We start from the raw sequence: 22,309 nt of genomic DNA on the forward strand, positions 1-22,309 counted from the left end.
ATAAGATGGATCTCTAAGAGGACTCACGTTGTAAAATGCATGAACTGTCTGGGCGCCTTTTGGATGGTGAGGTGCAATGCACATTTGAAGAGTCACTCTAACCAATCAGTGGTCTGTCCAGCATTCAGCTCCTCTCATGGCTCTGGTGATCTGTACATACTGGATGTCTCACCGGCGTACAATGATGTAGTCAATGAGATGCCACTGTTTTGATCTTGGGTGCATACACGTTGTTTTATATTTGTTCGCCATTCTGAACACAGTGTTCATGATGGTGAGTTAGAACTCTGAGCATTTGCTGAGTAGCAGTAGGCCATTGTTGTTCATTTTGCCCACGCCGTGTTTGCTGAGCACTCCTTTCCATCTTTCATGGTCCTGGCCAACGTGGGCATTGAAGTCTCCCAGTAGTATCAGCTTGTCATTTGTGGGCACTGAGTACAGGACAGCACTCAGGTCAGAGTAGAACTGCTCGATGGTCTCCTCTGTGCTGGTCAGTGTTGGGGCATATGCGCTGATGATTGTGGCATACCAGTCTTTGCTGAGAGGCAAACGGATCTTCATGAGCCTCTCACTGATGCCCACAGGCAAGCCTGGTAGCTGTTTGAGCAAACTGGTCTTGATGGCCAGGCTAACACCGTGGATTCTGTCTTCATTTGAGGCTCTACCTTTCCAGAAGAAGGTGTATCCAGTGGTGGGTTCACTGAGTGATCCCTCTTCTGGTAAGCATGTTTTGCTTAAGGCTGCGATGTCGATGTTATATCGCGCCAGTTCTTTACTGATTAGAGCTATTCTTCTCTCCGGTCTTGGGGTATTCTCTCTATCAAGTAATGTCCTGATGTTCCATGCTCCTAGTAGGAGTTTCTTTGTATTTTTTTAAATAATTTTTATAATTTGTGTTATAAAGATTCCATAATAAAATTTCATGAGATAAATAAGATTAATATTGTTATTTCCATTTTATAGAAGAGGAAACTGAGGCACAAGGAAGTTATCATTTACTTGAGCAAAGAAGTAGCAGAACTTGAAATTCAACACAAATGAAACATGAAAATCAGAATCATTGGCTATAGGTGGTAAAATACTTGGTGATGATGGTGATAAAGATTCTGTCTAACAATATAACTTGGCTTTGCAACCCCACATCAGACTTGGGAATGAACTAATCAGAAAGCTATAAAATGAAAACAGATCCTAAAAGCAAAAGATTCATAACTTAATTATGAGTAGAGGTCTGAAATCAGGTTGAATGTTAAGATGAGATGAGACAATTCTCTTATGGTAAGTGGGAAGGAAGAGAGAAAATCAAAAGATATTTTTGGTCAGTTTTGAGAAAGAAGATAGCTGGGGGAAGCTGTAAGCTATTTTCAGCACTATCAGGTTCATCTTTTCAAAAGGTGTATTCCTGTTTAAATCTAAGCCAGGATGACTTTCCTAATTGTTTACTGTCATTTAAGACATACTGTCATATGTCTTAAATGTAGTGAAGAGGCCACTTAGGGAAAGCAATTACCTTTGATATACAATGACTTACCAAAAATTATTTAGGATTGCAGGATTTAGCTCAATCCTTTTATTTTATAGACAAGAAAACTGAGACAAAAGGAGGGTAAGAGACTTGGCCAAGTACACAAAACTAATAAATCAGGTTTTGAACATTTAAAGAGAGAGAAATTTTGTATCCAAGAGTCTAAGAAAGATGAAGTCAGAAATCCTGGGAGAAATGAGCTAATTGTTTTGATGTTTCTATTTTCTCTGATGTCTTTCGTTTGGTTCTACTTGAAGTCAAGTGCCTTTAAGGTCCTGCTGTTGTTAGAGTCACAAACACTGCTAGGGAATATTTTCTTGTCTCTTTCTAACACTTTCTTGTCTCTTTCTAACACTTGCTTTTCTAAAGTTCATATAATAATAGTAACTTTTAAAACCCCTTCTGTCTTAGGATTCATAATTGATTCTAAGGAATAAGGACAGAAAGGGCTGGCATTAAGTGACTTGCCAAGGGTCACACAGCTAGGAAGGGTCAGATTTGAATCTAGGTCCTCCCATCTCCAGGCCTAGTTCTCCATCCACTGAGCCACCCAGGTGCCCCAATAATGGTAATCTAAAAGCATTGGGGTTTACTGAAAGAGAAAGATCTGGATTCAAATCCTGACTCTTCTGGCTGTGTGGTCATGGGCAGGCCACTTTAACTCCTGAGTGGTCTTGGAAACTCTAAGACTGTAAATGGTAGCAATTGCTGATCAGTCTTAGGGGAGGGAGTTTCGTTGACACATTTCCTTAGCATGGTGCCTGGCACACAGTAAGAGCATAATAAATGCTTGTTGGCTTGAACCAATAGAAGTCTTATACCATTTTTATAACAGATTTCTCTGTTAAAGGTCTAATTTCTCAAATTAAAACAACTCTGAGGTACCCCCTCATACCTATCAGATTGGCCAATATGACAGTAAAGGAAAGTGATAAATGTTGGATGTGGCATTGCTGGAGCTGTGAACTGATCCAACCATTCTGGAGAACAATTTGGAACTATGTCCAAAGGAACTGTGTCCAAAACTGTGCATTAAATACCACTACTAGGCTTGTATCCCAAAGAGATTTTTTTTAAAGTGGAGCTGGGGAAGGACCTACTTGTGCAAACATATTTATAATAGCCCTTTTTGTGGTGGCAAAATAATTGGAAATTGAGAGGGTATTCATCCATTGGAGAATGCTGAATAAAAATTGTGGTATGTGCTGATGATGGAATACTATTGTGCTGTAGGGAATGATGACCAAAATGATTTCAGAAAGAGCTGGAAAGACTTGCATGAACTGATACAGTGAAATAAGCAGATCCAGAAGAATATTGTACACAGTAATAGCAGTGTTGTGGGATGATCACCTGTGATGGACTTAACTACTCTCAGCAACACAACGATCCAGGACAATTCTGAAGGACTTATGACAAAGAATACTATCCACCTCCAGAGAAAGAACTGTTGGAGTCAGATGCATATTAAAGCTTATGATTTTTTTACTTTAATGTATCTGGATTTTTATTTTAGGGTTTTGGTTTTACATGAGTATTCTCTTACAACAATGAACAATATAGAAATATGTTTTGCATGATAATCCATATGTAACCCTGATCAAATTCCTTACCATCTCCCAGAAGGGGGAGGGAAGGGAAGGAGGAATTTGGAACTTATAAATTCAGAAAACATATGCGGAAAATTGTTATTATGTGTCATTGATGAAATAAAATCTTTTTTAAAAGTCTTATACCAATTAAATTATGAGACTATCCCTAATAACCACCAACAAAAGAACGAAAATGAATAGCAATTGAATGCTTGTGCAGTATGGAAGTTTTGTTGAAGCAAACTTTAATGTATAATCAAAAGTGTTATTACTTAACATTTGTAGTTTAAATTTATAGAATGATGATATTCCTTTGTCAGAGCTATTGATAGTATAATTAAGCCCAATGGGCTTAGTCCCTATAGGTTTGTGCATAGTGTATCAGCATGTTTGGCTGGTGTGATTCCCCATGGGAAAGGCTTGGGATCCTGAGCCCAAGAGAGTTAACAATAATGGGTGATGGAGTACATTAAAGAGACTTTGGAGAATTTATAAATATACTGTAATAAGTTATATTCCACTCTCCACAGAATAAATGGCAGCCTCTTTGTTTGGCTGCCATTAGAACTGGAGTGGCTTTAAAAGACCTGACTCTTGTTGGGTCTCTATTCTTAGTTTGACTCCTTCATCCATGACTGGAGAGAGTCAGTTCTGTAGGAAGGGAAGCCTTAAACCCACTCCCTTTGAAGCCAACATGTAGCCTTTGTTCTATACCTACCTTGATGTTAATTTTTTTTTTTATTTTAAGTGAAAGAGATCAATCTGGAGCTACATCCTTCTGAGCAATCCCAGCAAAGCAAACTGACTGAATGCTTGGACATTTAGAAAGCCCAGGAGTTCAAGAGTGGGATACATTGTAAGATTTATAGTCAGCCTAGCACTGATGCTTGGAGAATCCACCTTAATGACCCAGACCAATAATTGTTGAAAGGGGGGTGTGGGGGGCAGCTGGGTAGCTCAGTGGATTGAGAGCCAGGCCTAAAGATGGGAGGTCCTAGATTCAAAATCTGGCCTCAGACACTTCCTAGTTGTGTGACCCTGGGAAAGTCACTTAACCTCCATTGCCTAGTCCTTACCACTCTTCTGCCTTGGAACCAATACATAGTATTGATTTCAGGATGGAAGGTAAGGGTTCACAAATAATAATAAATGTATTCTGAGTCCATGCTCCCTAGAGATTGATGGGAAGAGAGTTCCCCCCACACGTTGGGAGAAATAGTTATGCTTTTTATTTGTGTTATATCTTTAAAGTAAATGTTGTTGTTCAGTTGTGTCTTGGTCTTTGTGACCCCATTTGGGGCTTTCTTGGCAAAGATATTGGAGTAGTTCACCATTTCCTTCTCTAGCTCATTTTACAGAGGAGCAACTGAGGCCAACAGGTTTAAGTGACTTTCTCAGGGTCACACAGCTGGGAAGTGTCTGAGGCCAAACTGGAACTCAGGTCTTCCTGATTCTAGGAACTGATCTATCCATTGTGCCACCTAACTGCCTAAAGTTGATAAATGATTTGTTAAATTGAACTAGGAAGCTAGTCACTAATGGTAACAGTGGGAGGAACGTTTAGCCAATGATATTAAAGAAGAGACACTCCAAGTCCTCAGGTGATACCTTTAGAACACAGTTGGGAATATATGGCCTACCTTGATCTGGGAAACTGAGGCCAGAGATACTCAATACACTGCTTTCCCCATTTTACAGATGAGTGAATTGAGGAAACATAATTTATTAAGTCCCAAAGTATGGTGAAGGTAGAACTGGAATCACCTGAAGTCATACTGCCTAGCAAGTTGGATATGTTATATTAGGAGTTTTGGATCAAGTTGGAGGAGAGCAAAGGGAGAAAGGGAATGTTCCCGATCTAGTAGGGCTTCTTTTATTTGAATCAGGAATTCTTGGAGATCAGCAGTTAATTTAACTCATTTAACTCTTCTCCCCCCTACTCCCACTCCCCAAACAAAGAAGCTTAGCAAATCATTTTGGCTCCTGGAGCAAGTTCCAAGACCTATACTTTCCTCAAACCCCAATTTTGGGGAAAAGAACTGTGTGGAAAAACAATACTGTAATTTAAATTATGTAAATCTCAGAAGTTTCATCTCATTTCTCTCCCTCTTTCTTTACTCTCAAGCCAACCAGGAGGTTGCTATTTTCACAGAATCAATCAAAGGAAAGCCATTGTCATTGCAGAGCAAATACCAGCTCAGAAAAACATGGCGGCTTATGGGAGCTCCCCTGGCTTTAGCTCTGTGCCCCTACTTGGGTATACTCCTTTGATTTCTTAGTCAGTTAAGGTAGAGGCCCCACTGGGTCTAGGATGGCTCTCTCTCTCTCTCTCTTTACAAAGCCCATTGACACTATCCTGAGACAAGAAGAGTGAATTAAAAACCAAAAGCCAATGAGTTAAATCTGCACAATAATTAGACAGGCTTGCCTCTTGGAGATAATTCAAATGGAAAAGAAAAGAAAAAAAATTCAGGTCATTGGCCTTTTTAAACAGACCGCCGGCAATATTTACTCCTCCTGAAATAGCAGTCACATGAAATAAGACTGTGTTCAGTAAAGCCTGGAAAACAAAAGGACAATTTACAGGCTGCCACGTTCACTGAGGCCCCTCTGTTTGCTGGGCAGGATTAGGGAAGGCTGTTTTCTGGCTTGGCTTAGCCATCTTCAGTACCAGGCCTGGTGGAGGTCAGGGGAGAGAGGCCAGGGTACCTGGGAAGCCTCACCCTGGATTTTATGAACTGGGAGAGGAAACCTGACCGTTCTGGGCAGGGCTGTGAGGAGGGTGTGTGAGGAGGCTTCACCACTCCCCAGGGTTTGAATTCTAGCCTTAAATAATTTCAAGTAACAAGTTCTTGTGGAGAAGAACCATATCTTATCTAACCTTTCTATCTCGGTAGGACCGTGAATTTAGAACTGGCCTTGATCTTAAAGGACATGGAATTCCAGCCCCTGGTCATACAGACCCAGGACGAGAGACTACAGAAGTTGCAGGAAGGTGGGCGTGAGTGCTGCCAAGACAAAAGGCCCTCTAGACTTCTCTACAAATATACTGTCTTTTCCCATGAGTTCTGTAGGGTATGGTTTAGGCTTACCCATGGTTTATAGTTGACTTTTGTGTTCTGCTCTTGGCCTCCAAAACCAGAGAGCCTCCTAATTGATGAGCAATTGCCAATAGCCTGGGCTAATTCCTGCTGGGATTCATGGAGACTTCATTGTGAAGGAATCCAAACGGCCTCTTTTGCTTAAATTTTTAAATCTGTCACAGAAGCTGCCTGTTTCCCAAATGGATACTATATCAAATTGGGCCAGTTAACATATCTTGCATGCCTATGTTTTTTAGTGCATCTTCAAATCGAATGTCCCATCTGATCTCCATAATCCCACTGTGAGAGAGTCAGGGCAAGTGAAATGAGAATTAATTTAGGATATTATGAAATGAAGAAGGCACGTCTGGTTCTTTGGGTACTTGATGGCATCAAGAAATGAGAAATGGAGCTATCATCATACTTCAGTAAAGTACAGAAAGTGCAGAGACAACTATGAAAGGGAGGACAGAGTCAAGACAACCTGGAATAAGGAGTCTGTCTGAGTGGTGGAGGAAGGCAAGCAGTGATGAGAAAGAGGATGGGGTGGGGGACAGGCATGGAGAACCATGAATTGGTGTTGGGACTGCTTGGCAGAATGAATAAATGGTGAATGAATCTTCCAGTGAAGATGGAAGAGTGCTTGGGTTGGGTGCTGAAGTCTCAATTTTAGAGGATTTTATGGGGGGAAGAGACTAACTCTTACCTATGCCATCTTGGGGGTAGTTCATTTATCGTATTCAAATCAGCTCAAAGTTGTTGGTAAAACTTTAAAGTTAACAAAATAACACACCATCTTCTACTTATTGTGGGTATCTAGAATTTATCTGAGATCTACATAGGACATAGGAGTTATATCATAGGACCAAAAGTCCCTGACAGCAAAGCTTGGATGGCTTCTCCTGATTTAGCAGATATTACCAGGATACAATTTTTGGTTAATATGATACAATACATAAATTCTGCTCCTTTGTTCTTTGGGATGGTTTGTATATGACTTCTAGGTTTTTCTTTGCAGTCTTACTTCCTGCTATTGCTGATTTTATACTGATTACTTATAAACTTATTAACTAGAAGGGGTGCAAGCAAAGTTGGTCAGAAGGACCAAAGCAAGATACAATTTTTTTTTAACCCTTACCTTCTGTCTTGGAGTCAATACTGAATATTGGCTCCAAGGCAGAAGAGTGGTAAGGGTTAGGCAATGGGGGTCAAGTGACTTGCCCAGGGTCACACAGCTGGGAAGTGTCTGAGGCCAGATTTGAACCTAGGACCTCCTGTCTCTAGGCCTAGCTCTCAAACCACTGAGCTACCCAGCTGCCCCCCCAAGATACAATTTTAACATAGCAAGTATTATTATTTCTGTTGGTTACAAAAGCTTTAGTTTTCCTGCTGATACTGATAGTCAATCACTCAATAAGTATTTATTATTAAGCCTACTGACTAAACTATTTTTTTAAAAATTTGTTATTGTCATAGCACTTCCTTATTGGTCATTGGTTCCATATTGGTCATTGTGGCAAGAGCAAAATCATACAAAATCAAAACCCCAAAATAAAGCCACAAATATACTGATGTGAAAAATGACTCACAGTTGTTTCTCTGGAGGTGGATAGCATTCCCCATCATAAATCTTTCAGGATCATCCCAGATCATTGCACTCCTGAGAGTAGCCAAGTTTTCATCATCCAATATTGCTGTTGTATACAATATTCTCCCAGTTCTGCTTATTTTGCTCTGTATCAGTTCCCACAGATCTTTCCAGTTTTTTCTGAAATCATCCTGCTTATCATTTCTCATAGCACAATAGTATTCCAGTACCAACATGTACCACAATTTGTTCAGCCATTCCCCAATTGATGGACATCCCCCTTAATTTTCAATTCTTTGCTACCACAAAAAGAGCTGCTATAAATATTTTTGCACAAGTAGGTCCTTTCCCCCTTTTTTTGTTATCTCTGGGATACAGACCCAGTTGTGGCATGACCAGATCAAAGAGTAGGCACAGTTTTATAGCCCTTTATATATAGTTCCAAATTGCCCTCCAGAATGTAAACCATTTATTATTAAGCTTACTAATATGTCAGGCACTGGGAATACAAAAAGAGCAGAAAACTGTCCCTGCCTTCCATGAGCTCAAAATCGAAAAGATTAAAGTTTAGGGAATAAATTATTTCCATTTTACAGATGAAGTGACTAAGGATGAAAGAGATTTGTTGAAAGCTTCCTGTTTAAAGAGTTATGTATTTGGCAGTATAAAGGGGCATAAGAAAAGGGAGGAAGAGAGCAGAGATAAGGGAACAAATAAAAAAAATAGTAGGAGTAGCTTTTACTGAGAGCATATCCTGGATGTTAGAGAACTCCCAAGAAGGTAATGTGTCTTTCTAGTAATCTATGAGCTCTGTGTTTTACTTCTTTAAGAGTGAGAAATAAGTCTTAAATCCCTAACATTGAAATTTAGATATTTTATTGAACTTTATCTAGTCATTTAGAATTGCAATTTCATGAACAAGATTTGCATTAATCATTTAAATTTTCATTTTGTAACAAAAATTCGGATTGCTTGAGCTGAGGTTTTCTGCTTATACTGATATTTAATGGAGATTAGAAGAGTGGAAATTTTGACAATGTATTCATTCCTTTTTTTAGATCTTACCTACATAGAATCCTCTCTGAGCAATTCCTCCAACTTGACTTGCACCACCACAGGTAGGGTCCAAGTTGAGAGGCTGCTACTCCTTCAGGATCTAGGATATCCTATGAACACCCCCATGTTTCCTGTTAACAGCCAGTAGACAATTATCTCTCAACAAAGCAAAGGAAGAATAGTACCTATGAAGGATCTTTCCCTGTCAAACGTGGAGGACATTCTTCCACAAATAAACATAGTGTCCTTGGTAAAACTGGACAAAAATTCAGAATATAATGGTAGTGAGACATGTGTATAGGGAGCATGTCTGTGTCCAAGACAACTCAACCCTGATGCTACAGGAAGTACTTTGTTTCCTCATTCAATCTTTTTTGTAATCCATCTCTATTGCCAGGTCAGGACTCTCTTGAGTCCCTATTTGTCTCTGTTTTCTAATGCCAGGGATCACAGTCTTTGAAGTTGCTTCCAACCTGGAGTGATTATCTCTACATTAATGTTTGTCTGGAGAGTATGTCTGCTTAATTGCTGGCACCTGCCCAGACACTTCTGAATTCATGAACTCCCTATCTGCTGGATAGACTATGCCTTTTGGGGGCTAGTAGCTCTGCTGTTTGATGCCATGACCAGTGTGAGTTGGGAAGAGAAGAAAATTAAATCTCTACTGCTTCCCCCTCCAAGAGGTGAAGAGCTGTTTTTTCTCCCTCTTCTTCTGGCTTTTGAATTCACCAGAACTATTTGATTGTCCAAGTCTCTAAGGCTTAGATACTTAAAATCCCACGGGATATGGCCAACTTCTTTGCTTTTCCAATGGCTAGGAGTCCTTTAATTCCATCAGAGAAAAATGTTCAAACTTCAGAAAGAGATCATCAGGTGTTAATACCATGTCGCCCTACTAACACACTGCCATATATGTGATTATATCTCAGATGATTACTTCAACTGAGCTGAGGGAGGGAACTAAATTTTTCCCATCCTTACATGTGAATATGAAAATAACTTTTCATGCCACTGAGGAATTTGTCACTTAATTTAGTAAGTATCTATGGAGTATCTCCTTTGTGTTCAGCCATGCTTAGCACTATAGGGAATACAGAAGAAGTATATGACATATATGTATACAAGGCATAGCTCCTTCCTGACTTTGAAGAACTTACAACATAATTGGGAAAATAAAATTAACAAACATGATTTGTTTGTTAAGCAATTTTCAGTCTTATCTCATTTTCTGTTAACCCCTTTGTAGTTTACTTGACAAAGATACTGAAGTGGTTTCCATTTCCTTCTCCAGCTCATTTTACAGATGAGAAAACAGAAGCAAATAGGGTTAAGTGACTTGCCCAGAGTCACACAACTAGTATGTATCTGAGGCCAGATTTGAACTCATGAAGACAAGTCTTTCTGATACAATTACAGAATAACATGACTGCATATTAAGTGTAAAATGGTATAATAAAGACTATAAGGTCTTCTAGAGCCTAGGGAAATGGCAATACATCTAAATTTTAAGCACTCAGCAAAAGTTTGCAAAAGCAGCTACTCCTAAGTCCTCTGCTCTCATGAGACACACTGAGCCTCACTCTCCTTTCCTGATCCTATGACTAAGGATTGCTGGCATGGCCTGTGTTGTGTAGGTCACTGATCTTGGACCAGGTGCTGTTCTATTTGTCAATGACCTCATTATCTCTGTTTCACTGTATTTCAAAGATCTAGGGACATAGAAATGTCTAGCAAATTTCCTGAGCTATGGAATGCCATTCATTTTTTCTAGCCAGAGAGTGAATTTGCTTTATCAGACAAGATAATGCTGTTTGATTTGCCTTGCAGTATACTCTTTCAAAACCTTCCTCCAATAGTTATGAAACTATAATCAAATTAACCTAGTCATTATTTCAGAAAGAGATGTGTCAATCTACTCCATTATAGCCCTGCTTACTATGCATGTAAATTTCTGGATCAATTGCCCCTTCAGGGTCCCTATTCCCCTTTTAATGTTATTTACTTCATTAGGGGTAGTAACTGACTTTCCTTCCATGTTCCCAACCAATAGTCTTTAGCACTGGTAGATAATATGCCACTGATAATGCTTTATCATTCATGTATTTATTCATTTGCCTCTGACAGATCAATCTCATTAGGACTGACAATTTGACACTGATCTTTATCAAAAGAAACTAGACTCAAGGAATTATACATCTGGAAGGAATCTTAAGGATCATCTTTTCCAATCTTTCTCATTTATTTGAGGAAATTAAGACATCTAGGTCATGCTGTGGATAGAATGCCAAGCCTGGAGTCAGGAAGACTCATCTTTGTAAATTCAAATCTGGTCTTAGATACTTATTAGCTAAGTGACCCTGGATAAGTCACTTAACCTTCTTTGCCTGAGTTTCTTCATCTGTAAAATGAGCTAGAGAAGGAAATGGCAAATAATTCTAGTATCTTTGCCAAGAAAATTCCAAATGGGGTTACATGACTGAAAATGATTGGACAAAACCCGTGAGGTTTAGAGGGGTTATGGCATGCCCAGTGTAGTAAATGTTTTTTTTTGTTTGTTTTTTTTTTTTAATATATTTTATTTGATCATTTCCAAGCATTATTCGTTAAAGACATAGATCATTTTCTTTTCCTCCCCCCCACCCCCCATAGCCGACGCGTAAGTCCACTGGGCATTGGATGTTTTCTTGATTTGAACCCATTGCTTTGTTGATAGTATTTGCATTAGAGTGTTCATTTAAAGTCTATCCTCTGTCATGTCCCCTCAACCTCTGTATTCAGGCAGTTGCAGTGTAGTAAATGTTAAAGCTATTATATGAGGAAGTTCTTTTGACTCAATGTCCATTGTTTTTTAGGTAGGGCTATGAACTTGAACAAATAACTTACCATCCTTTTACCTCAGTTTCCTTATCTAAAAAAATGAGGGGTTTGGTTTAGGAAGGGTCTTTAAGGTTTCTTTCAGTTTTAAAAGTCCATGAGGCTATGAAATCACACAAAAGATTAAAGTCTATTGGAGCCTATTAAAAAGTTGAAATTCCAGAGGTAAAAAAGATTTTATATATTTACTTGAAATTTAGGTTCACTCTACCCATACTCGTGTAGTAATTTTTGCATCTTCCTGACTGCTAAAAGGAAAACTTGAGTTCACAGGATCATAGTTTAGGGTTAGAAGACATTTAGTTCAACATCTTCATTTTATAAGGAAGAAGCAAAACTCAGAGAATGTAAGTGCTTAGCCCAGAGCCACAGAAGTATTAAGTGGTAAAGCTTCTCCAGCCATTGGTCAGATGAGTTTTGTAGTCAAGAGAAAAATGAAAGATATATGAAGCAAAGGGAGTGAGTCTAAACAGTCCAGGTATGGAGGAAAGTCAAGTCTTTTATGTGTATTTGTCCTATATAATTAACAATATTGAAAGCTTCATGAGGATAGAAACGATGAAAATACTAAAAGTTTATTACAGTGGTATCAAATTCAAATAGATGCCTTTGGGTTGAATATCTGCTTAGTTTTAAAATGTAAAATTATCTATTTTTTATAGTTCTGTTTATTTTGTTAAATATTTCCCAATTGCATTTTTTTTCTAAAACCCTTACTTTTCATTTTAGAATAGATACTAAGCATTAGTTCCAAAGCAGAAGAATATGAAGGGCTAGGCAACTAAGGTTAAGTGACTTGCCCAAGGTCACCTAGCAATTTCATTTTAATTTGGTTCATGACATACTCAGGAGTGTAATGGAGCTGAACTGGTGGTCAGGAAGGCCCGGATTAGAGTCCAACCTTAGTAACTCATGAGTGGGTGACCCAGAGCAAGTTTAGGCTCTTGTAGCCATGGTTTCCTCATCTGTAAAATAGAGATTGTGAGAAAAGCTCTTGCCTTACCAGATTGTTTGGTTATCAAACAAGATAATATATGTAAAACTCTATATATTGTTCTGTCTTTTCTGTCCTCTATATCTGTCCAGAGTATCCATCTTAATACTCTGCCACATACTGGAGGCAATACAAAATGGCAGGTGCCTATTAAACATGGAAGTTGTGCTCAGAACCTCTAAAGTACAAGAAGAGGCACAAAATTCAGAATAGACATAGTTCTTGTCCCTAAGGGAAACAGGACAAAAACAAGTGTTTAACTTGTCCCCACCATGTGTCAAACATTGTATTAAGCACTCAACTATTATCTCATTTGATCTTTACAACTATCTTGGGAAGTAGGTATTATTGTTATCATCATTCCCATTTTATAGATGAGGAAACTGAGGCAGGCAGAGATTAAATGATTTGTGTGAACTTTAGATTTCTCCACCCTACTTAGTCTAACAAAAACAGGAATGTCTACACTAATACTTAAGGATTAAATATTTAGGAGGATGGCCTATGACAGACAAATAACAAATCAGAAACAGCTGACAGATCCCTGGGCTGTCCTAAATCAAGCTTAAGCTACCATTAGTACATGTAAGATGCAGGAAAGTGATGTAAAACTATCTATATATTTCGTGTCACTTCCTCTCTCTGGCCTCTTTGGCAGCAGAGAGGTGGCTGGCAGATTGTGCTGACCATTTTGGCATCTTGGGTGGCGGCTGCTATTGTCCAGGTTTAGCGATGAAGAGTTTTCCTTGGTACCCTACTGGAGGAAGCTGAGTAGCTTAGTTCAAGTGAGGCATCTTTACTGAGCTCTATCGGAGTTTAAGCTGATTCTTTCTCCTTTACCTGCCAAACACTATCCTCTTAGAAAGCCACTAATCTTCTTCAGAGACCTCATGGCGGAGGACTTTGAACTCCCCCTGGCACAGACCAGGCAGGAGAAATCCTACACCCTTTCCCTCTCCCTTCTCCTTAATTCCTTCCCTCTATATTAATTAAACCACCATAAATTTCCAAACTAAGTTGGGTATTTTATTTGGGATATTCCCTGGAGACCAAAATTAATTTAGATTAGGTCACAACCCTAAAATTATCCTTACATTTGGCTGGGGTCACATAGGAAGGAGATGTCTGAGGACATATTTGAACTCCAGTCTTCCTGACTCCAGGCCCAAGGATCTATCCATAGTGTCACCTAGTTGCCTCTAATATAATCTTGGTCAGCTAGGTGGCTCAGTGGATGGAGAGCCACCCCTGGGTTCAAATCTGTCCTCAAACACTTTTTAGTTGTGTAATCCTGCACAAGGCACTTAACCCCAATTACCTAGCCCCTATTGCTCTTCTACCTTGGAACCAATACTTATTATCAATTCTTAGGCAAGGGCTTAATTACACACAGACACACATATATACACACACACACATATGATGTATAGTGCATATTGCATTAGTCCCTATAGAATACTGTATATATGTTGGGCATGAAATAAAGGTCATTTATGATCTCCCCTTCTAACCTATATGAAATTGTTTTGCTTATATAAGATCAACAACAGAGTTCATTAAAAAATAATTCCAACACAGAAAAATAAGAATCTATAGTCTAGGCAATGGACTAAACAATGAGGGAGATATAAAAATAAAGAAATGGTCCTTGTTGGAGAAATAGGACATGTCTAAAATAGCTAAGTGTTTAATGTAAATGTTGAGAGTTTTTCTTAATCTCTGCCTTTTTCTCTTTAAGAGGCAAAGGGGCAAAAAGATAGTTCTGAGTAAGAGCCCCCCTGCTGTTCAGGCTGTCCGTTGGTGACAGGAGGATATGGCTGACTGTTGGTAGAGGAGTTGCAGACAGTGGAAAAGGGCTTTTGTCTCTGGGTCCCCTGGGGAGAGGAGTATGTGACTTTCTCTCTGAGACTGGCGGTTTTTCTAACTGACAGTTGTGGATAGAGAAAAAAGATTTAATGCCTTAACAGCCTATTGATTACTGATTAGCTTAGGTAGGTCCTTAGATAGTGGGTAAATTCTTAGATAGTCAGAGGATAGTAGGCCAGACCTGGCCTGGCAGAAGACACTACCCTCAAAGGCATATAGATTTAGGGTTTTTTAGAAAATTTTAGTTAGGATTGGGATCTTAGGTATAGGTATGAGTTCTCTCAATTTCCTGCTTTCTATTTCCTATCTGAACTGTCCTCAAAATAAACCAAGTGTTTTGTGTTTTTCCAAACTGCTCTCCTAACTTTTGTTGAGACTCCTACCCCAAAATTTAACCCTTCACATAAGACATGACTGTATGTGATGAAGTGCCAAAATGATTATGATGGGCAACAAATAGAGACTGTTATGGACACAGGTTGGCACCTTCTCTGAAGTTATCATCTTCAACAATTACCTAGAGCAAAGAGGTCAAAGAGAATGGTGCATCTTGAACCAGATTAAACTGTAAGCAATTAGGAGAGGAAAAGGTAAGTGGCTTAGTGGATCGAGAGCCAGACCTAGAGATGGGAGATTCTGGGTTCAAATCTGAACCCAGATACCTCCAACTGTGTGACCCTTGGGCAAGTCATTAAACTGAAATTGACTAGCTCTCATCACTCTTCTGTCTTAGAACTGTCTTAGAACAGCAGAGATTTCAAGACAGAAGGCAAGGTTATTGGGGGTCTTTTTAAGTAATTGGGAAATATTTGAGAAAAATAAATAAAAACCCAATAAAACATGGTAATGTTAACATGTTTTCTAAGTTTCAATGGGGTCATGAAGAGTCAAACACAACTGAAAAATGATGCAACAATAACACAAAGTAGACCTGAAATATGGGTAAGATTTAGATAAGTAAAAGACATTTCTGGCACAGAAAACTATAAGAGTGAAGGCTTGCTTTTGAAGAATGTTGGGGGGCAGTACGGAGACCAGCCTCAAGCAGAAGTGGCCAGAAAAGTTGGATACATGGGTGGGGCTAGATTATGGAGAAATGTCTGGAATGTCAGGCCAAGAAGTTTAGACCATATACAATAGAAAAATGAAGAAGAGCCAGGAGGTGGTTCTTACTCCAAGAAAGCTTTCCACAGCCTCTGCTGGAGGCATTTAGGAAATCAAATGACTCAGGAAGATTATCCTATAATGAGGATGGGTCAGAGAAGGTATGGTATTTATCTAGGTATGATAAAGAGCCTGGTATAAAAAGATAGTATAATGGCGGGTGGCCACAGATGTAATAGAAAAGAAGACATAGATGCCAGAAATATTTTAAAGGAAAAAAGAATTAAAAAAAAAATTTTTAAAGGAGAGAGAAAGGACTAGGAAGATTTGATGACAAATATCATTTTTGTTTATTCCTCTATCATCTCTTGATTAGATTATTATAATTGACTCCTAAATTGTCTACCTTATTCAGATCTCTTCCCTTTTCAATCTGTCTTCCAAACAGCTTTCAAAGTGATTTTTCTAAAGAGCAGGTTTGACCATGAATTAACAAATCCCAGTGGTTTCTAAATGACTTTAGGAACAAACATTGTTTTATTTTTATCTTGTTTTATTTTTTAACTTTTAAACTGGGCTCAGATTTAAACCCAGGTCTTCTCAATTCCAGGCAAGGTGCTCTATCCACTGTGCAACCCAGATGTCCCTGTACCAAGTCATTTTTAATAATTATTACCTTATAAGAATGCATACCCTTTGATCTAGCAATACCACTACTAGATTTGTACCCCAAAGAGATAATAAGGAAAAATACTTGTACAAAAATATTCTTGGTTGTACTCTTTGTGGTGGCAAAAAAAAAAATTAGAAAATGAAGCAATTGGGGAATGGCTGAACAAATTGTGGTATACGATGGTGATGGAATACTATTGTGCTATTAGGAATGATGATCTGGAGGATTTCTATATGAACTGGGAGAACCTCAATAAACTGATACAGAGTGAAATGAGCAGAACCGGGAGAACATTGTACACAGAAAGTAAAACATTGTGGAACAATCCAATGTAATAGACTTTGCTACAAGTAGCAACAAGCCAGGACACCCCTAAAGGACTTATGGGAAAGAATACTAACCACATTGAGAGAAAGAACTATGGGAGTAGAAATGCAAAAGAAAAATATCATTTATCACATATATATGGGTATGTGATTTGGGGTTTAGGCCTTAAAAGATAAATCTATAGAAAAAATGAATAATATGGAAATACATATTATCAAGTGATAACATTTGTACAACCCAGTGGAATTGCTTGTTGGCTCTGGAAGGGGGAGGGAAAGAAAATAAATCATGGAAACATGGTAAAATATTTGAAAATTAAAAAAAAAAAACAAATCCTGAGCTTGCTTGCAAAAAAATAATTATTACCTTATAGTACAATTTGAGATCTTGATACTGTTAGACTTCCTTCCATCCCACTTTTTCTTATGATTACTCTTGAATTTCGACTTTTTTGTTTTTCTATGTGAATATCATGAATATAATTTTTTTCTAGATCTTCAAAATGTTATTTTGGTCATCCTTTTAAAATGTCCATTTTTATGTATATTTGATGAGGGAAGTAATCAGTGTGGTTATACACACACACACACACACACACACACACACACATATATATATATATACACATATATATATATATAGATATAGATATCCATGTTTTATGGAGGTTGTGCTCAAAAATTTTTTTTGCTGATAAGGGTAGACAATCAAAAAAAGTTTGGAGACCATTGTTCTATACCCTAAGGAACTAGTAGAGACATGTACACTATGAATACTTCATTTGGGAGAGCAGCAATGGTGCTATGGCCAAAAATCTGGATTTCAAGTCAGAGAACCTGGATCTAACAATGGTCCTGTCACTTTGGGCAACTGTCTTACCTCCTCTGGATTTCACCTTAGCAAAGTGCCTGGAACATAGTAGGCACTGTAAACCTCAAAATTCCTTAGACTTATAAATGTTGGAAATTTCACCATTGGGATATTTCATACTTGGAAAATTTCTTACTGATAGTCTATTGGAATGGGAACCCCATTGGCATGGGAGGTTCCTTCTCTTCCCTTCTTAAGATTACTTTAGGACAGAAACCCTTTGCTGAACAATGGAAAGGACTTTGACCTATGCTTAAGCATAGAACAGGAATTTCTTTGAGTCTTGATTGATTTTAGAATTGATACAATGGAGATACTTGGAATAAATCTCCACCCTATTCAGTCCTAATAGGATTGAGTAAGGGCTGCAGCCTAGATCAAAATTTAATTATTCCAATCTCTACCATACTCAAGTTAACAGGATTTAGAAAGGGCTGTAGCAAAGGAGTAAAGATTTAATCATTTGAAAATATGACCTTCAACAGACATGTGCAAAAGCCAGAAACCTCTGGGCGGTCCTGGGTTAAGCTAGAGCCTCCATTGACAGGGAAATTGATGAACAGGGATTGGTAGATGTGAGGACTGAGGGGAGGCAACTTGGAGGGTTTCCTTAAAGATAGGGGGTCTGAAGGCTCTGGAGGTGGTTGAGGTTTTGGTCGGTGTGGTTCCTGGGCTCTGAGAAGGCTTGCTCTGAAGGAAGCTGAAGGTGGGGGCCTCTGAGACTGTTTCTCCATTTTGGACACGTGAGTAATAGGGACTGATCTCTTTTCTTTGCTCCAGCTATCTAAGGGCTTGGGCCTTTTGGCCCAGCCTAAACAGAAGGGGTATTTAAGCCCTATTCCCTTCTCTCCCTTTTTCTCTCTCTCTATCTCTAATTCCTTTCTTACTCCTATTGTAATTAAACTCCAAAAAAGGCTGACGGCTGACTTGAGTTTTTCATTTAGGAATTACATAGCTGATTCCTTGGCGACCTTAAATTAATATATATCAGTCTTTTAAAGTGATTCCCTTGTTACAGCACTTAATAGATGCTTTTGGATGGACTGATAAGATGACTTCTATAATTCCTTTTAGCCCCCAATCCATGATTCTATAATCCTATAAATGTTGCATGCTGGCTTACTGACTTATTACTTGTCTGTCTTAGGCCCAGAAATTGTTGGGAAGATTCCCCTATCATGACTCATTTTATAAATGAGGAGCAAACAAAGGGGAGAAAGGTACATACAATAGGAGCAGGATTTCAAGAAGAAAGTTTCTTCAATTGTCTGGGGAAATAGTACGATGTTATGCAACAAATGACTTGTGAGGTAAAGGCACATCAGACTTCAGTCCCTCAGGCTGTTCATCTATTTTGTAGAGACAACAACCTACTTCTCTTTCTCTTTTTTTTGGATCTGTTAATAGAAGAAAAGTAAAGAGATGAAAAATAAAAGTTAGCAGGTTTAGCTGCTTTTGAGATACCTGGGGAAGCTAGTTTTATGTTTTTGTTGTCTGACTTCATTTTCCCCGTTTCAAAAAAAAAGGATCCTCTGAAAATGACATTAAAGAGCAATGAGAAATGCGTGCTTATGTTTTCTCAACTGTCTTCCTTCCTGATAAGAAGCTTTCAAATTCTGCCCATCCTTTCTTCCCCCCACCCATACTTTACCACAAACCCACTTCCTCTCCCAAAGACCCAATCCTCTCAACTCCTCTCTCTTGTCACCTCTCCACAGCCACTGGCCCTTTTCCTCTCTCATTCTGAAAAGCTCCCAGACATAATACTTTGACTATCTGATCCTGGTAGAGTTCCTAAGTTAGTAGCTTTGCAGAGAGAAAAACTACTGAAGGAATGGATAATTTTGAGAAGTCTAGCAAAAGGCAGTAAGAATTGTGGGCCAAGAGTGTTCTCGTTATGAACATGGTCTTGCATCCCTTACTACAGACCTTTCAGGCTGCTATTAAACTGTAGGAAGATTGGTGTTTTACCACCTGCTGTCTCAAACAGATCATCAGAGGCTAGAAGCTACTTTTAGAGAACTGGTGAATTGAGGCCCAGGGACAGGCTAACCCAAATGGTATGTGGATCTGTGCCTGCTCAACTGCAAGGAAATGTGTACTTTCTTAAGAGATTATTTGCCAAAATTTACATCTACTATGTCTCTTGTCCCAAATCCCAGTTGTTTTAATATTAATGGGACCGGTGTCATGAGTTGATCTCCATGTGGGCTTATTAATTTCAAACTTTTGCTACAGACAATTCCTCTATTCTTTCCTATTTCGATGTCATGTTTCTGGTAATTTAGCAAGCCAATCACCAATAATGGAAAGCAAAAAGAAAACATATGCCCTTCTTTCTGGCACACAACACATCATTAAGAATGGGAAGTATAACCGTGAAAATGTGGGTTTCCAAGACTGTGAATTGCCAAAACTGTCAAGGTTTCAGCCAAACTGTAAAGATAATTTTTAGTGTCTTGATTTAAATAAAAAATAAGTGGTCGCCATGGGAAAATTCCCAAATATGAAAATACCCAAGTCAGCTGGGTTTTATGGAGATTTTAATTAATACAAATGAAGGAATTAAGGGGAGAGAGAGAGAGAGAGAGAGAGAGAGAGAGAGAGAGAGAGAGAGAGAGAGAGAGAGAGAGAGAGAGAGAGAGAGAGAGAATAGTAGAAAGGGCCTAGGCCTTAAGGCTGAGCCTAAGGCCGAGAGAGTCAGTCTTTATCACTCACTACAAGACTGTCCCAAGCAAGTTGAAATCCTCAGCTCCTGAACTGAGTTCAGAGACCCTCCTCTCAACTCCTAAACCCTGAACTGAGTTCAGAGAGGTCCTTTTTTTTTTTTTAACCCTTACCTTCTGTCTTGGAGTCAATACTGTGTATTGGCTCCAAGGCAGAAGAGTGATAAGGGCTAGGCAATGGGGGTCAAGTGACTTGCCCAGGGTCACACAGCTGGGAAACGTCTGAGGCCAGATTTGAACCTAGGACCTCCAGTCTCTAGGCCTAGTTCTCAATCCACGGAGCTACCCAACTGCCCCCCAGAGAGGTCCTTTTAAAGAGAATTTTCTCTTATGTCACCTCCCCTAAATTTTCACATCTACCAATCATAGTAGATGCTTTTCCCTGGACTGCCCATTCTTAGTTCTCACTTTTGAGTTCTCACCTTCTCTGTGTATATTATATCTTCTGAGTATTTCACATCTCTTTTGCTAAGCTTGCCTTTTGTAAGTTGCTTGACCTTTTAGTGATTAATTTAACCTTTATAGGTACTTAGGGGTGTATGGGGTGCTCAGGGAGGGGTAATATCTCTGGTATGGAGGTCTTGTCGTGCCCTTCTAGGGCAGCTCTCCAACCTCTGACCCTCACCTGACACCCAGCTCTCACTTGTGGCTCCCAGTAGCTGCTAGCATGAGGCAGCAGCCACACTCCGGGCAATGGCTTCGACAGGCCGGCTAAACCTTGTGAGGGTAGCCATCGGGTCGTCAACCCCTGGTGAACTAGGGCTTTGCTCACCCAGCATGTGAAGACTGCTTCGGCTGAACAGACGGAAAAAACCAAGGGCTGAGATGGCGACACAGCAAAGCACTGTGGAGTGCTTAGGGCGTGTTGGAGCACAAAGGACAACACGGCCATCCAATGCAGCTGAGGAAGTCTCCAGGTGTAACGACTTTTCGTGCCACTGGACCCAGGCTTCCAACGCTGAGAGAATGGGACTATCTCTGTGCATCAACTTTTCCACTTAAATCTCCATCACGCACAAGTGTCTTTGTGCACACTCATCTATCATAGATGAAAACGCACAAAGACAATCGTCATCCTCGGTTACTGGGAGACTACTACTATAGGTACTTAGCACCCTTTTGTATTAGATCTAAAAATAGACCACCTAGCTTAGGGTTTTTGCTTCACTATAAGTATGAGTTGGGGACTTTTGATTGTTCAATCATAAAGTTGCAACTTTATCTTCCCCTAAGGCACTGTCTGAGCAGGGTGGAGTAATTTTAAAGTTCCCAATACATTCCTGATCAAGTTCCTCCATTGTTACAATAGGGGAATAGCTTAATCAAATCTTCTAAGGTATAGTCTGAGCAATTTTTAAGATTCACAGTAGCCTAAATTTGGAACTATGCCCAAAGGGTGCTAAAAGACTGTCTGCCCTTTGATCCAGCCATAGCACTGCTGGGTTTGTACCCCAAAGAGATGATAAGGAAAAAGACTTGTACAAGAATATTCATAGCTGCACTCTTTGTCTCTTTGTAGTGACAAAAAATTGGAAAATGAGAGGATGCCCTTCAATTGGGGAATGGCTGAACAAATTGTGGTATATGTTGGTGCTGGAATACTCTTGTGCTCAAAGGAATAATAAAGTGGAGGAATTCCATGGAGACTGGAACAACCTCCAGGAAGTGATGCAGAGTGAGAGGAGCAGAACCAGGAGAACATTGTACACAGAGAGTGATACACTGTGGCACAATCAAATGTAATGGACTTCTCCATTAGTGGCAATGCAGTGATCCTGAACAACCCAGAGGGATGTATGAGAAAGAACACTATCCACATTGAGAGGAAAAACTGGGAGCAGAATTACACAGAAGAAAAACAACTGCTTGAATACATGGGTCGAGGGGATATCGCTGGGGAGGTAGACTCTAAATGAACATCCTAATGCAAATACCAACAACATGGAAATAGGTTCTGATCAAGGACACATGTAATACCCAATGGAACTGTGTGTCGGCTACGGAAAGGGTGGGGGGAGGGGAGGGAGGGAA

The 22,309-nt window shown here is 39.3% G+C and overlaps 1 long non-coding RNA gene across 2 annotated transcripts in view; it reads right to left on the minus strand.

The window, feature by feature from the left end:
• The window catches only part of LOC103094235 (uncharacterized), a 56,463-nt gene that overhangs the window by 12,956 nt on the left and 21,198 nt on the right, over positions 1 to 22,309 (minus strand). The window contains exon 2 of one of the 2 annotated variants that reach the window (XR_008916206.1): positions 18,781 to 18,949. The exons of the other annotated variant lie outside the window; for it this stretch is intronic. This is a non-coding gene — a long non-coding RNA (uncharacterized LOC103094235). The remainder of the gene's footprint in view (positions 1 to 18,780; positions 18,950 to 22,309) is intronic. 2 annotated transcript variants of the gene reach the window in all.

The sequence above is a fragment of the Monodelphis domestica genome, chromosome 2 (assembly GCF_027887165.1).
Source record: "Monodelphis domestica isolate mMonDom1 chromosome 2, mMonDom1.pri, whole genome shotgun sequence".
In the NCBI taxonomy this organism is placed as follows: Eukaryota; Metazoa; Chordata; class Mammalia; order Didelphimorphia; family Didelphidae; genus Monodelphis; species Monodelphis domestica.